The following is a 6,000-nucleotide window of genomic DNA, read 5'->3' as shown; positions in this document are numbered from 1 at the left end:
AGAGGTCCCGGGTTAAAATCCTGGACGAGCCCTTGCGGTTGATTTTTGTTTTGAGGGACAGCTTGGATTTCACAGAGGCCTGTTTCATAACCAGTTTCTGAGCATTTGATAGCCTGTACGAAGTGTGTTGGTGCCATGGTGTAATGGTTAGCACTCTGGACTTTGAATCCAGTGATCCGAGTTCAAATCTTGGTGGAACCTCTGCCTTTGCTTCTTGCTTTAAATCAGTGAAATGAATGAGACCATTTTCAATCACACCAATCAGTGAGTAGTTCCGATACTATACGCTGAGATAGCTATTTGATGCTCCCACGGTCCTCCTTCAGCAATCACTTATGTAACATAATGTGTGGTTTTGCCATGCAGCATAAATCTGTGAAACTGATGAGATCAATTTACTCACTGAAACAGCTGGACAACAAAAATTTATAAGTAAACGAGTGACTCAACTTGTCGGTCTGGGGCTGCGAGTCTGGTTTTGGATGGGAGAATTCACGCACAAGCCCTGCTTCAACGCATGAGATTTTGAAGGTATGTTGTGACTCAATTGTTACATAAAGATTTCCAACCATGCACTGCTTCTGATGCCATGTGAAAGCTTCGCGTGTCAGTGGCTCGTTGGTCTAGGGGTATGATTCTCGCTTTGGGTGCGAGAGGTCCCGGGTTCAAATCCTGGACGAGCCCTTGCAGCTGTCTTGTGTTTTACAGGGGGGCATTATGGCTTTCATAAAATCTTCTTTCGAAGAATTCCAGTTTGTCAGCAGATAGTATCACCACATAAAACCTTCCCTGCACAGTGGCTTGCTGTTCTAGGAGAATGATTCTCGCTTGTGCCACGAGAGCTCCCAGGTTCAAATTCCGGGTGAGCCCGTACAGTTGTCTCATGTTTTATGAGGGCGTTGAGGTTTTAGTCAGAGGCCGTTTTCAGAGAATGCCGGTTTGTCAGCAGATAGTGTTGCCATGTAAACTTGCTGCTTTTTATTGGCTCGTTGGTCTAGGGGTTTGATTCTTGCTTCGGGTGTGAGAGGTCCCAGTTTCATTTACTGGACGAGCCCTTGCAGTTGTTTTTTGCTTTGAGGGACAGCTTGGCTTTCACAGAGGCCTGTTTCAACGCCAGTTTCCGAGCATTATATAGCGTGTAAGAAGTTTCTTGGTTCCATGGTGTAATGGTTAGCACTTTGGACTTTGAATCCAGTGATCCGAGTTCAAATCTTGGTGGAACCTCTGCCTTTGCTTCTTGCTTTAAATCAGTGAAATGAATGAGACCATTTTCAATCACACCAATCAGTGAGTAGTTCTGATACTATACGCTGAGATAGCTGTTTGATGCTATCACGAACCTCCTTCAGCAATCACTTATGTAACGTTATGTATGGTTTTGCCATGCAGCATAAATCTGTGAAACTGATGAGATCAATTTACTCACTGAAACAGCTGGACAACAAAAATTTATAAGTAAACGAGTGACTCAACTTGTCGGTCTGGGGCTGCGAGTCTAGTTTTGGGTGGGAGAATTCACGCACAAGCCCTGCTTCAACGCATGAGATTTTGATTGTATGTACTGACTCAATTGTTACATAAAGATTTCCAACCATGCACTGCTTCTGATGCCATGTGAAAACTTCATGTTTTAGTGGCTAGTTGGTCTAGGTGTATGATTCTCGCTTAGGGTGTGAGAGGTCCTGGGTTAAAATCCTGGACGAGCCCTTGCGGTTGATTTTTGTTTTGAGGGACAGCTTGGATTTCACAGAGGCCTGTTTCATAACCAGTTTCTGAGCATTAGATAGCCTGTAAGAAGTGTCTTGGTTCCATGGTGTAATGGTTAGCACTCTGGACTTTGAATCCAGTGATCCGAGTTCAAATCTCGGTGGAACCTCTGCCTTTGCTTCTTGCTTTAAATCAGTGAAATGAATGAGACCATTTTCAATCACACCAATCAGTGAGTAGTTCCGATACTATACGCTGAGATAGCTATTTGATGCTCCCACGGTCCTCCTTCAGCAATCACTTATGTAACATAATGTGTGGTTTTGCCATGCAGCATAAATCTGTGAAACTGATGAGATCAATTTACTCACTGAAACAGCTGGACAACAAAAATTTATAAGTAAACGAGTGACTCAACTTGTCGGTCTGGGGCTGCGAGTCTGGTTTTGGGTGGGAGAATTCACGCACAAGCCCTGCTTCAACGCATGAGATTTTGAAGGTATGTTGTGACTCAATTGTTACATAAAGATTTCCAACCATGCACTGCTTCTGATGCCATGTGAAAACTTCATGTTTTAGTGGCTAGTTGGTCTAGGTGTATGATTCTCGCTTAGGGTGTGAGAGGTCCCGGGTTAAAATCCTGGACGAGCCCTTGCGGTTGATTTTTGTTTTGAGGGACAGCTTGGATTTCACAGAGGCCTGTTTCATAACCAGTTTCTGAGCATTTGATAGCCTGTACGAAGTGTGTTGGTGCCATGGTGTAATGGTTAGCACTCTGGACTTTGAATCCAGTGATCCGAGTTCAAATCTTGGTGGAACCTCTGCCTTTGCTTCTTGCTTTAAATCAGTGAAATGAATGAGACCATTTTCAATCACACCAATCAGTGAGTAGTTCCGATACTATACGCTGAGATAGCTATTTGATGCTCCCACGGTCCTCCTTCAGCAATCACTTATGTAACATAATGTGTGGTTTTGCCATGCAGCATAATCTGTGAAACTGATGAGATCAATTTACTCACTGAAACAGCTGGACAACAAAAATTTATAAGTAAACGAGTGACTCAACTTGTCGGTCTGGGGCTGCGAGTCTGGTTTTGGATGGGAGAATTCACGCACAAGCCCTGCTTCAACGCATGAGATTTTGAAGGTATGTTGTGACTCAATTGTTACATAAAGATTTCCAACCATGCACTGCTTCTGATGCCATGTGAAAGCTTCGCGTGTCAGTGGCTCGTTGGTCTAGGGGTATGATTCTCGCTTTGGGTGCGAGAGGTCCCGGGTTCAAATCCTGGACGAGCCCTTGCAGCTGTCTTGTGTTTTACAGGGGGGCATTATGGCTTTCATAAAATCTTCTTTCGAAGAATTCCAGTTTGTCAGCAGATAGTATCACCACATAAAACCTTCCCTGCACAGTGGCTTGCTGTTCTAGGAGAATGATTCTCGCTTGTGCCACGAGAGCTCCCAGGTTCAAATTCCGGGTGAGCCCGTACAGTTGTCTCATGTTTTATGAGGGCGTTGAGGTTTTAGTCAGAGGCCGTTTTCAGAGAATGCCGGTTTGTCAGCAGATAGTGTTGCCATGTAAACTTGCTGCTTTTTATTGGCTCGTTGGTCTAGGGGTTTGATTCTTGCTTCGGGTGTGAGAGGTCCCAGTTTCATTTACTGGACGAGCCCTTGCAGTTGTTTTTTGCTTTGAGGGACAGCTTGGCTTTCACAGAGGCCTGTTTCAATGCCAGTTTCTGAGCATTAGATAGCCTATAAGAAGGGTCTTGTTTCCATGGTGTAATGCTTAGCACTCTGGACTTTGAATCCAGTGATCCGAGTCCAAATATCGGTGGAACCTCTTCCTTCTCTCCTTGCTTCAAATCAGTGAACTGAATGAGACCATTTTCAATTACACCAATCAGTGAGTAGTTCTGATACTATACGCTGAGATAGCTGTTTGATGCTATCACGATCCTCCTTCAGCAATCACTTATGTAACGTTATGTGTGGTTTTGCCATGCAGCATAAATCTGTGAAACTGATGAGATCAATTTACTCACTGAAACAGCTGGACAACAAAAATTTATAAGTAAACGAGTGACTCAACTTGTCGGTCTGGGGCTGCGAGTCTGGTTTTGGGTGGGAGAATTCACGCACAAGCCCTGCTTCAACGCATGAGATTTTGAAGGTGTGTACTGACTCAATTGTTACATAAAGATTTCCAACCATGCTCTGCTTCTGATGCCATGTGAAATCTTCATGTTTAAGTGGCTAGTTGGTCTAGGTGTATGATTCTTGCTTATGGTGTGAGAGGTCCCGGGTTAAAATCCTGGACGAGCCCTTGCATTTGATTTTTGTTTTGAGTGACAGCTTGGATTTCACAGAGGCCTGTTTCAATACCAGTTTCTTAGCATTAGATAGCCTATAAGAAGTGTCTTGGTTCCATGGTGTAATGGTTAGCACTCTGGATTTTGAATCCAGGGATCCGAGTTCAAATCTCTGTGCAACCTCCTCCTTCTCTCCTTGCTTTAAATCAGTGAAATGAATGAGACCATTTTCAATCACACCAATCAGTGAGTAGTTCCGATACTATACGCTGAGACATCTATTTGATGATACCACGGTCCTCCTTCAGCAATCACTTATGTAACATTATGTGTGGTTTTGCCATGCAGCATAAATCTGTGAAACTGATGAGATCAATTTACTCAATGAAACAGCTGGACAACAAAAAATTTCAAGTAAACGAGTGACTCAACTTGTCGGTCTGGGGCTGCGAGTCTGGTTTTGGGTGGGAGAATTATGGCTTTCATAAAATCTTCTTTCGAAGAATTCCAGTTTGTCAGCAGATAGTATCACCACATAAAACCTTCCCTGCACAGTGGCTTGCTGTTCTAGGAGAATGATTCTCGCTCATGCCACGAGAGCTCCCAGGTTCAAATTCCAGGTGAGCCCGTACAGTTGTCTCATGTTTTATGAGGGCATTGAGGTTTTAGACAGAGGCCGTTTTCAGAGAATGCCGATTAGTCAGCAGATAGTGTTGCCATGTAAACTTGCTGATTTTTATTGGCTCATTGGTCTAGGGGTATGATTCTTGCTTCGGGTGTGAGAGGTCCCAGTTTCATTTACTGGACGAGCCCTTGCAGTTGTTTTTGGCTTTGAGGGACAGCTTGGCTTTCACAGAGGCCTGTTTCAACACCAGTTTCCGAGCATTAGATAGCCTATAAGAAGGGTCTTGTTTCCATGGTGTAATGGTTAGCACTCTGGACTTTGAATCCAGTGATTCGAGTCCAAATATCGGTGGAACCTCTTCCTTCTCTCCTTGCTTCAAAGCAGTGAACTGAATGAGACCGTTTTCAATCACACCAATCAGTGAGTAATTCCGATACTTTACGCTGAGACAGCAATTTGATGCTACCACGGTCCTCCTCCTTGAAGGAATTCAAAAAGCTTACAGCACCTGGTATTCCCAGGCGGTCTCCCATCCAAGTACTAACCAGGTCCAACCCTGCTTTGCTTCTGAGTTCAGATGAGATCAGGCATTGCCAGGGTGGTATGGCCGTAAGCGAGAGCAGCCGTCAAGAGTTGGCTATTTAAAAATAGGCGCAGCACCAGGAGCCAAGTGCCGCTCAGCTTGCCTTGAAACAGCACTGACAGAAACAATGCCCTTGGCCCCTCAATAGTTTTTTATTTATTTTTTATTTATTTATGAATTTTTTTGCCAAATGAAGGAATTCAAAAAGCTTACAGCACCTGGTATTCCCAGGCGGTCTCCCATCCAAGTACTAACCAGGCCCAACCCTGCTTTGCTTCCGAGTTCAGATGAGATTTTTTTTATTTTTTTATTAAAAATAATTTCAGTTACAATTTTACACGGTAAAGCATAATACAATACATATTAAAACATCATTTGGAATCAAAAACATTAAAACTGTGGTAAATTCCAGTTCATTTCTTTAAAAACTTGACATGCTTTGTTCGTCAAGATTTTGTGCAGTTCACCTAAATTGTCCTCGTTTTTATAATATATATACAGTTTTTCCATATATCCTTCCGTTTTCCTCCTTAAAATTGCCCATACATCCATCACAATTTTCTCTTTTTTTGCCACAATTCTTCTTTCCCACATTGCATTCTTCATCAGCATGATACATACGTTGACAATTTTCTTATTTTCATTTTTCTTATTCCATCCCAACATCAATACTCTGTTCCATTCTGTTTCATTTTCATCCCAGTCTCCAAGTAGTCCTTTAATTAAAACTTTACAATCTTTTAAAAAACTTTCCAATACTTGACAATATAAAA

At 42.9% G+C, this 6,000-nt stretch overlaps 7 non-coding genes and 1 pseudogene across 7 annotated transcripts; 6 read left to right on the top strand and 2 right to left on the bottom strand.

Moving 5' to 3' along the window:
- Nucleotides 1–6,000, bottom strand: part of LOC130222237 (oocyte zinc finger protein XlCOF6-like) — a 314,140-nt pseudogene that overhangs the window by 188,525 nt on the left and 119,615 nt on the right.
- On the top strand, nt 130–201 carry trnaq-uug (transfer RNA glutamine (anticodon UUG)). The gene has a single exon. It is a non-coding gene; the product is annotated as a tRNA-Gln (tRNA).
- Nucleotides 613–684, top strand: trnap-ugg (transfer RNA proline (anticodon UGG)). Its single transcript has one exon. It is a non-coding gene; the product is annotated as a tRNA-Pro (tRNA).
- trnaq-uug (transfer RNA glutamine (anticodon UUG)) lies at nt 1,153–1,224 on the top strand. Its single transcript has one exon. It is a non-coding gene; the product is annotated as a tRNA-Gln (tRNA).
- trnaq-uug (transfer RNA glutamine (anticodon UUG)) lies at nt 1,805–1,876 on the top strand. Its single transcript has one exon. It is a non-coding gene; the product is annotated as a tRNA-Gln (tRNA).
- Nucleotides 2,457–2,528, top strand: trnaq-uug (transfer RNA glutamine (anticodon UUG)). Its single transcript has one exon. It is a non-coding gene; the product is annotated as a tRNA-Gln (tRNA).
- trnap-ugg (transfer RNA proline (anticodon UGG)) lies at nt 2,939–3,010 on the top strand. The gene has a single exon. It is a non-coding gene; the product is annotated as a tRNA-Pro (tRNA).
- LOC130223825 (5S ribosomal RNA) lies at nt 5,141–5,259 on the bottom strand. Its single transcript, XR_008836938.1, has one exon. It is a non-coding gene; the product is annotated as a 5S ribosomal RNA (ribosomal RNA).

This window comes from Danio aesculapii, chromosome 4 (assembly GCF_903798145.1).
Source record: "Danio aesculapii chromosome 4, fDanAes4.1, whole genome shotgun sequence".
In the NCBI taxonomy this organism is placed as follows: Eukaryota; Metazoa; Chordata; class Actinopteri; order Cypriniformes; family Danionidae; genus Danio; species Danio aesculapii.
This window is presented reverse-complemented; position numbering and strand designations above follow the sequence as displayed.